The 8,889-nt window shown below is 49.5% G+C and overlaps 1 long non-coding RNA gene across 1 annotated transcript in view; it reads left to right on the top strand.

Moving 5' to 3' along the window:
• Positions 1-398: 398 nt before the first annotated feature.
• Positions 399-8,889, top strand: part of LOC147650477 (uncharacterized) — a 46,143-nt gene continuing 37,652 nt past the window's right edge. Inside the window, exons 1-5 of the long non-coding RNA XR_015276228.1 lie at positions 399-2,569; positions 2,664-2,897; positions 3,189-5,712; positions 5,807-6,040; positions 6,332-8,856. This is a non-coding gene — a long non-coding RNA (uncharacterized LOC147650477). The remainder of the gene's footprint in view (positions 2,570-2,663; positions 2,898-3,188; positions 5,713-5,806; positions 6,041-6,331; positions 8,857-8,889) is intronic.

Raw genomic sequence — 8,889 nt, 5'->3', positions numbered from 1 at the left:
TTCCGTGCCTGACTGCACTGACCGTGCTACTTGTTTTTCTTCCAGGACTTAGGGACATCACAGACACAGATGCCACCCTGCTGTACATACGTTTTACAGTTGTTGTGTTCAGGATAGAGGTTTTAGAGTTTGTTTAAGTTGTCTGTAAATACGTTTCATAGAGTTTTGTTAGAGCTGTTCTCAGGTAAATAGGTTCTATAGTTTGTTGTTGTTGTTGTTGTTGTTGTTGTTGTTACCAATATTCTTACAGTGTAAATATGTGGTGTAGTTCATTCTTGTTCCTTTTCTTCTACAGATAAACAGTCTTTGATTTTCACACCCCAGTTCTCTTTGCATTTTCTTTGGGCACATTTGCAAAGCTGTGGGTTGTTTCGGGAACAATGTTTGCAGGACTCTAAAAAGAGTATCAAAACCGCTCTGCCACACTCTCAGCTGCTGCTGCTGCCCCAAAAAGCACTGGCTGGCTTTGCTCACACAATCACAGTTGTGGTGGCATTTCTACCACACCACAGGACAGCGATGTTTTCCCTCTTCTCCTGGAAATACCTACAGCACTTGTGGGTAGCAAGGCAAACATGAGCCTCTTTTAGTGGCCCTTGAAATTGGACGTGTGAAATGAGGTACACAAAGCCACAGGCCAGCTGAACCTGGCATCTCTGAATGGGTCTTTACATTCTTCCCAGGAAGATGAATGGCAATCACTATTTTGGCAGGGAGGAAAGTGCATCAGCTAGCAATTTGCTGTAGAAAATGTGCTTTCTGCTCCTCTCACAGCCAAAACTCCTACCCATTTCTTGGAAGTCCTTCTTAGATAAGGACCGTGTTCAACTGAGTGACAGTGAAGCCAAATGGCAATGCCGCAATCAATTGTCCTGTACACAATCTCCTTCATCCACGTGGAAGGTTACCCACGGGCACACAAGAGGACGGAAGAAACCCAAATGCATCGTTGGACATAATAAAGTCAGACGTGTTGAGGGATGAAGAAATCTTGCAGAGATATGGAAAGCTGCCCTGAAAACCCAGTTCGGGGAGAGCCTGAGCTCTTTTGTGCTTCTAGGCCTGAAGATGCTCAGCACCTTTCCCAGATGCTCAGCAGGCAGTAGGATTGTGCCTGAATCTGGCTCTGGAAATGCCAGTGCCTCAACTGAGAGCTGTGGCAATGATTTCCATTGCATGGAGAGGGGCCACAGTCCTGCAAGAGTCTTTCAGCAGAGCAAACAGCAGCCTGGAGGGTGGGCAATCTGTACCACTGCATGCTCATCATTCACCACAATGCAGAGCTGCCATGGATCACTTTTTCCATTTCTGCTGTTGGATATGTTTTGGAGAAGTTGTTCTAGGTGGCTTTGGATGGTGATCCAAGTAGGAAGCAGCCATTCGCCTGCTGTGATATCCTTACAACTAGTCCTAACTTCTCATTGCCTTTGGTTTGATTGGGGGTGTTTTATCTGTTTGTTTGATTGGTTTCTTTGGGTTGGTTTCTTTGTGTTTTTCTCTGTTTTGCTTGGAGTTTCTTTTCCTTTTTTAGAAATGACTGGTGAAGTTGGCACAAGCAAACTCCAGAAAACGTAAAGCAGGCTTGACTTTCCAGAAATTGCTTTTGGCTGGCTTTAGCTGCATTCCCCAGGATCACGATCAGCAGTAGATATTTGCAGGTTTTGCTCTGCATCCTCAGCCTGCCCAGGTGTTGTTCAGTGTTTCAGCAATGGAGAAGACGATGGATATTTTGCTAAACCTCCTTTCAAACAACAAAACTTGGGTTAGCACGACAGAAAAGAAGAAAAGAAAATCCTCGCCAGTTAGAACAGATCCAGAGTCCCACCATTTCCCCCTCCACTTTTCTTTCTTTTCTACATTTAGAGGTAAAGCTTCCATCTCCAAAAGCTTCCATCTCTCACTTCCTGATGTAGCCATTTGCTACCCTTTAGCCTTGACTGCCACGCATCGGACTGCTGTCCGTGTGGGGCTGGGGATGCTCAGCCTGGAAAGAGAAGGGGGCTGGCGAGGCCTCCCTGCAGCTCTAGGAAAGATGGGCACAGAGAGGAGAAGCCTTTCAACTGCAGGAGTGAGCTTGAAGTTGGATCTAATGACGCTGCTCTTTTCCACTCCGGCTGCTGGGGCACTGGCCCAGGCTGTGCACAGAGGCTGGGGATGCTCCATCCTTGGCAACATCCAAGGCCAGCTGGAGCGGGGCTCTGAGCAACCTGTTCTAGGGGAAGATCGCTCCGCTTGGAACAAGATGGTCTTTAGGGTCCCTTCCAAGCCCAAGCACCCAGGGATTCCATCATTCATTCTACGGTCTCCGTTGTCCACTTCAGCCTGGGCCTGAACTCCTGGCGGTGATGTCACAGTGCACGCTCCAGCTAGAACTTCCAGCATCCAGCAACGGCCACAACACAACCCTTGGCTCCTTGTGCCAGCACGCTCTTCATTCACCCTGCTCCAAGCCTACCCCTGTCACCTTGTTGCCACCTGCTCCCTGATTCCCCCAGCAGTCCCCAAAGCTCCCCATCGCTTGGATTTTGCTCTCCATCCCTGCAGGATGTCTGCATTTGTTCCAAAAGAGGTATGCTACTATTCCACGGAGGCGGACACCCCGCAGCTGCCTGGCTGGGCTGGAGCTCTGTGGGACAGGCTGGGAAATTTTGCTACCTCTGCAGGCTGGCACAGACCGAGAGGAGGAGACGGACGTCGATACACAGACTGATAGAGAAGAAGCCATGGAAGTGGACGGAGAGGATACTGGAGAGGAAGAGATGGATGTGGATATGTACGAGACAGAGGAAGAGATGGAGGTGGAAACGAAAGATTATATTGAAGAGATGGATATTGATCTAAAAGACAAGGAGGAAGACATGGTCTTGGGATGAAGACCGATGCCAGCAGCAGAACAGGCAGGTGCTCCCCACAGGCAGAGTGGGGCCCCTGCTGCCAGCCTGGGGCCGGGCTGGGCACTTCTTGCTCAGGGACACGCTAGCCCATGCACTGGATTCTGCTGGCTATCCCTGGCCTGGCCTGGGCTTGCTGTGGGCCACACAAGTCCTGTTCCAGTGCCTGGGCCACAGCCCCCAGCCAGGCTCCCTTCTGGCAGCAGAGTCCCACTGGGCCAGTGTCCCAGCCCGGCAGCACATGGAACACCCTTCCGTGCCTGACTGCACTGACCGTGCTACTTGTTTTTCTTCCAGGACTTAGGGACATCACAGACACAGATGCCACCCTGCTGTACATACGTTTTACAGTTGTTGTGTTCAGGATAGAGGTTTTAGAGTTTGTTTAAGTTGTCTGTAAATACGTTTCATAGAGTTTTGTTAGAGCTGTTCTCAGGTAAATAGGTTCTATAGTTTGTTGTTGTTGTTGTTGTTGTTGTTGTTGTTACCAATATTCTTACAGTGTAAATATGTGGTGTAGTTCATTCTTGTTCCTTTTCTTCTACAGATAAACAGTCTTTGATTTTCACACCCCAGTTCTCTTTGCATTTTCTTTGGGCACATTTGCAAAGCTGTGGGTTGTTTCGGGAACAATGTTTGCAGGACTCTAAAAAGAGTATCAAAACCGCGCTGCCACACTCTCAGCTGCTGCTGCTGCCCCAAAAAGCACTGGCTGGCTTTGCTCACACAATCACAGTTGTGGTGGCATTTCTACCACACCACAGGACAGCGATGTTTTCCCTCTTCTCCTGGAAATACCTACAGCACTTGTGGGTAGCAAGGCAAACATGAGCCTCTTTTAGTGGCCCTTGAAACTGGACATGTGAAATGAGGTACACAAAGCCACAGGCCAGCTGAACCTGGCATCTCTGAATGGGTCTTTACATTCTTCCCAGGAAGATGAATGGCAATCACTATTTTGGCAGGGAGGAAAGTGCATCAGCTAGCAATTTGCTGTAGAAAATGTGCTTTCTGCTCCTCTCACAGCCAAAACTCCTACCCATTTCTTGGAAGTCCTTCTTAGATAAGGACCGTGTTCAACTGAGTGACAGTGAAGCCAAATGGCAATGCCGCAATCAATTGTCCTGTACACAATCTCCTTCATCCACGTGGAAGGTTACCCACGGGCACACAAGAGGACGGAAGAAACCCAAATGCATCGTTGGACATAATAAAGTCAGACGTGTTGAGGGATGAAGAAATCTTGCAGAGATATGGAAAGCTGCCCTGAAAACCCAGTTCGGGGAGAGCCTGAGCTCTTTTGTGCTTCTAGGCCTGAAGATGCTCAGCACCTTTCCCAGATGCTCAGCAGGCAGTAGGATTGTGCCTGAATCTGGCTCTGGAAATGCCAGTGCCTCAACTGAGAGCTGTGGCAATGATTTCCATTGCATGGAGAGGGGCCACAGTCCTGCAAGAGTCTTTCAGCAGAGCAAACAGCAGCCTGGAGGGTGGGCAATCTGTACCACTGCATGCTCATCATTCACCACAATGCAGAGCTGCCATGGATCACTTTTTCCATTTCTGCTGTTGGATATGTTTTGGAGAAGTTGTTCTAGGTGGCTTTGGATGGTGATCCAAGTAGGAAGCAGCCATTCGCCTGCTGTGATATCCTTACAACTAGTCCTAACTTCTCATTGCCTTTGGTTTGATTGGGGGTGTTTTATCTGTTTGTTTGATTGGTTTCTTTGGGTTGGTTTCTTTGTGTTTTTCTCTGTTTTGCTTGGAGTTTCTTTTCCTTTTTTAGAAATGACTGGTGAAGTTGGCACAAGCAAACTCCAGAAAACGTAAAGCAGGCTTGACTTTCCAGAAATTGCTTTTGGCTGGCTTTAGCTGCATTCCCCAGGATCACGATCAGCAGTAGATATTTGCAGGTTTTGCTCTGCATCCTCAGCCTGCCCAGGTGTTGTTCAGTGTTTCAGCAATGGAGAAGACGATGGATATTTTGCTAAACCTCCTTTCAAACAACAAAACTTGGGTTAGCACGACAGAAAAGAAGAAAAGAAAATCCTCGCCAGTTAGAACAGATCCAGAGTCCCACCATTTCCCCCTCCACTTTTCTTTCTTTTCTACATTTAGAGGTAAAGCTTCCATCTCCAAAAGCTTCCATCTCTCACTTCCTGATGTAGCCATTTGCTACCCTTTAGCCTTGACTGCCACGCATCGGACTGCTGTCCGTGTGGGGCTGGGGATGCTCAGCCTGGAAAGAGAAGGGGGCTGGCGAGGCCTCCCTGCAGCTCTAGGAAAGATGGGCACAGAGAGGAGAAGCCTTTCAACTGCAGGAGTGAGCTTGAAGTTGGATCTAATGACGCTGCTCTTTTCCACTCCGGCTGCTGGGGCACTGGCCCAGGCTGTGCACAGAGGCTGGGGATGCTCCATCCTTGGCAACATCCAAGGCCAGCTGGAGCGGGGCTCTGAGCAACCTGTTCTAGGGGAAGATCGCTCCGCTTGGAACAAGATGGTCTTTAGGGTCCCTTCCAAGCCCAAGCACCCAGGGATTCCATCATTCATTCTACGGTCTCCGTTGTCCACTTCAGCCTGGGCCTGAACTCCTGGCGGTGATGTCACAGTGCACGCTCCAGCTAGAACTTCCAGCATCCAGCAACGGCCACAACACAACCCTTGGCTCCTTGTGCCAGCACGCTCTTCATTCACCCTGCTCCAAGCCTACCCCTGTCACCTTGTTGCCACCTGCTCCCTGATTCCCCCAGCAGTCCCCAAAGCTCCCCATCGCTTGGATTTTGCTCTCCATCCCTGCAGGATGTCTGCATTTGTTCCAAAAGAGGTATGCTACTATTCCACGGAGGCGGACACCCCGCAGCTGCCTGGCTGGGCTGGAGCTCTGTGGGACAGGCTGGGAAATTTTGCTACCTCTGCAGGCTGGCACAGACCGAGAGGAGGAGACGGACGTCGATACACAGACTGATAGAGAAGAAGCCATGGAAGTGGACGGAGAGGATACTGGAGAGGAAGAGATGGATGTGGATATGTACGAGACAGAGGAAGAGATGGAGGTGGAAACGAAAGATTATATTGAAGAGATGGATATTGATCTAAAAGACAAGGAGGAAGACATGGTCTTGGGATGAAGACCGATGCCAGCAGCAGAACAGGCAGGTGCTCCCCACAGGCAGAGTGGGGCCCCTGCTGCCAGCCTGGGGCCGGGCTGGGCACTTCTTGCTCAGGGACACGCTAGCCCATGCACTGGATTCTGCTGGCTATCCCTGGCCTGGCCTGGGCTTGCTGTGGGCCACACAAGTCCTGTTCCAGTGCCTGGGCCACAGCCCCCAGCCAGGCTCCCTTCTGGCAGCAGAGTCCCACTGGGCCAGTGTCCCAGCCCGGCAGCACATGGAACACCCTTCCGTGCCTGACTGCACTGACCGTGCTACTTGTTTTTCTTCCAGGACTTAGGGACATCACAGACACAGATGCCACCCTGCTGTACATACGTTTTACAGTTGTTGTGTTCAGGATAGAGGTTTTAGAGTTTGTTTAAGTTGTCTGTAAATACGTTTCATAGAGTTTTGTTAGAGCTGTTCTCAGGTAAATAGGTTCTATAGTTTGTTGTTGTTGTTGTTGTTGTTGTTGTTGTTACCAATATTCTTACAGTGTAAATATGTGGTGTAGTTCATTCTTGTTCCTTTTCTTCTCCAGATAAACAGTCTTTGATTTTCACACCCCAGTTCTCTTTGCATTTTCTTCGGGCACATTTGCAAAGCTGTGGGTTGTTTCGGGAACAATGTTTGCAGGACTCTAAAAAGAGTATCAAAACCGCACTGCCACACTCTCAGCTGCTGCTGCTGCCCCAAAAAGCACTGGCTGGCTTTGCTCACACAATCACAGTTGTGGTGGCATTTCTACCACACCACAGGACAGCGATGTTTTCCCTCTTCTCCTGGAAATACCTACAGCACTTGTGGGTAGCAAGGCAAACATGAGCCTCTTTTAGTGGCCCTTGAAACTGGACATGTGAAATGAGGTACACAAAGCCACAGGCCAGCTGAACCTGGCATCTCTGAATGGGTCTTTACATTCTTCCCAGGAAGATGAATGGCAATCACTATTTTGGCAGGGAGGAAAGTGCATCAGCTAGCAATTTGCTGTAGAAAATGTGCTTTCTGCTCCTCTCACAGCCAAAACTCCTACCCATTTCTTGGAAGTCCTTCTTAGATAAGGACCGTGTTCAACTGAATGACAGTGAAGCCAAATGGCAATGCCGCAATCAATTGTCCTGTACACAATCTCCTTCATCCACGTGGAAGGTTACCCACGGGCACACAAGAGGACGGAAGAAACCCAAATGCATCGTTGGACATAATAAAGTCAGACGTGTTGAGGGATGAAGAAATCTTGCAGAGATATGGAAAGCTGCCCTGAAAACCCAGTTCGGGGAGAGCCTGAGCTCTTTTGTGCTTCTAGGCCTGAAGATGCTCAGCACCTTTCCCAGATGCTCAGCAGGCAGTAGGATTGTGCCTGAATCTGGCTCTGGAAATGCCAGTGCCTCAACTGAGAGCTGTGGCAATGATTTCCATTGCATGGAGAGGGGCCACAGTCCTGCAAGAGTCTTTCAGCAGAGCAAACAGCAGCCTGGAGGGTGGGCAATCTGTACCACTGCATGCTCATCCTTCACCACAATGCAGAGCTGCCATGGATCACTTTTTCCATTTCTCCTGTTGGATATGTTTTGGAGAAGTTGTTCTAGGTGGCTTTGGATGGTGATCCAAGTAGGAAGTAGCCATTCGCCTGCTGTGATATCCTTACAACTAGTCCTAACTTCTCATTGCCTTTGGTTTGATTGGGGGTGTTTTATCTGTTTGTTTGATTGGTTTCTTTGGGTTGGTTTCTTTGTGTTTTTCTCTGTTTTGCTTGGAGTTTCTTTTCCTTTTTTAGAAATGACTGGTGAAGTTGGCACAAGCAAACTCCAGAAAACGTAAAGCAGGCTTGACTTTCCAGAAATTGCTTTTGGCTGGCTTTAGCTGCATTCCCCAGGATCACGATCAGCAGTAGATATTTGCAGGTTTTGCTCTGCATCCTCAGCCTGCCCAGGTGTTGTTCAGTGTTTCAGCAATGGAGAAGTCGATGGATATTTTGCTAAACCTCCTTTCAAACAACAAAACTTGGGTTAGCACGACAGAAAAGAAGAAAAGAAAATCCTCGCCACTTAGAACAGATCCAGAGTCCCACCATTTCCCCCTCCACTTTTCTTTCTTTTCTACATTTAGAGGTAAAGCTTCCATCTCCAAAAGCTTCCATCTCTCACTTCCTGATGTAGCCATTTGCTACCCTTTAGCCTTGACTGCCACGCATCGGACTGCTGTCCGTGTGGGGCTGGGGATGCTCAGCCTGGAAAGAGAAGGGGGCTGGCGAGGCCTCCCTGCAGCTCTAGGAAAGATGGGCACAGAGAGGAGAAGCCTTTCAACTGCAGGAGTGAGCTTGAAGTTGGATCTAATGACGCTGCTCTTTTCCACTCCGGCTGCTGGGGCACTGGCCCAGGCTGTGCACAGAGGCTGGGGATGCTCCATCCTTGGCAACATCCAAGGCCAGCTGGGAGCGGGGCTCTGAGCAACCTATTCTAGGGGAAGATCGCTCCGCTTGGAACAAGATGGTCTTTAGGGTCCCTTCCAAGCCCAAGCACCCAGGGATTCCATCATTCATTCTACGGTCTCCGTTGTCCACTTCAGCCTGGGCCTGAACTCCTGGCGGTGATGTCACAGTGCACGCTCCAGCTAGAACTTCCAGCATCCAGCAACGGCCACAACACAACCCTTGGCTCCTTGTGCCAGCACGCTCTTCATTCACCCTGCTCCAAGCCTACCCCTGTCACCTTGTTGCCACCTGCTCCCTGATTCCCCCAGCAGTCCCCAAAGCTCCCCATCGCTTGGATTTTGCTCTCCATCCCTGCAGGATGTCTGCATTTGTTCCAAAAGAGGTATGGTACTATTCCACGGAGGCGGACACCCCG

Source organism: Cyanistes caeruleus, chromosome 14 (assembly GCF_971803275.1).
Source record: "Cyanistes caeruleus chromosome 14, bCyaCae1.hap1.1, whole genome shotgun sequence".
Lineage (NCBI taxonomy): Eukaryota > Metazoa > Chordata > Aves > Passeriformes > Paridae > Cyanistes > Cyanistes caeruleus.
The sequence above is the reverse complement of the archived record's forward strand: the minus strand, read 5'-3'. Positions and strand labels throughout refer to the sequence as shown.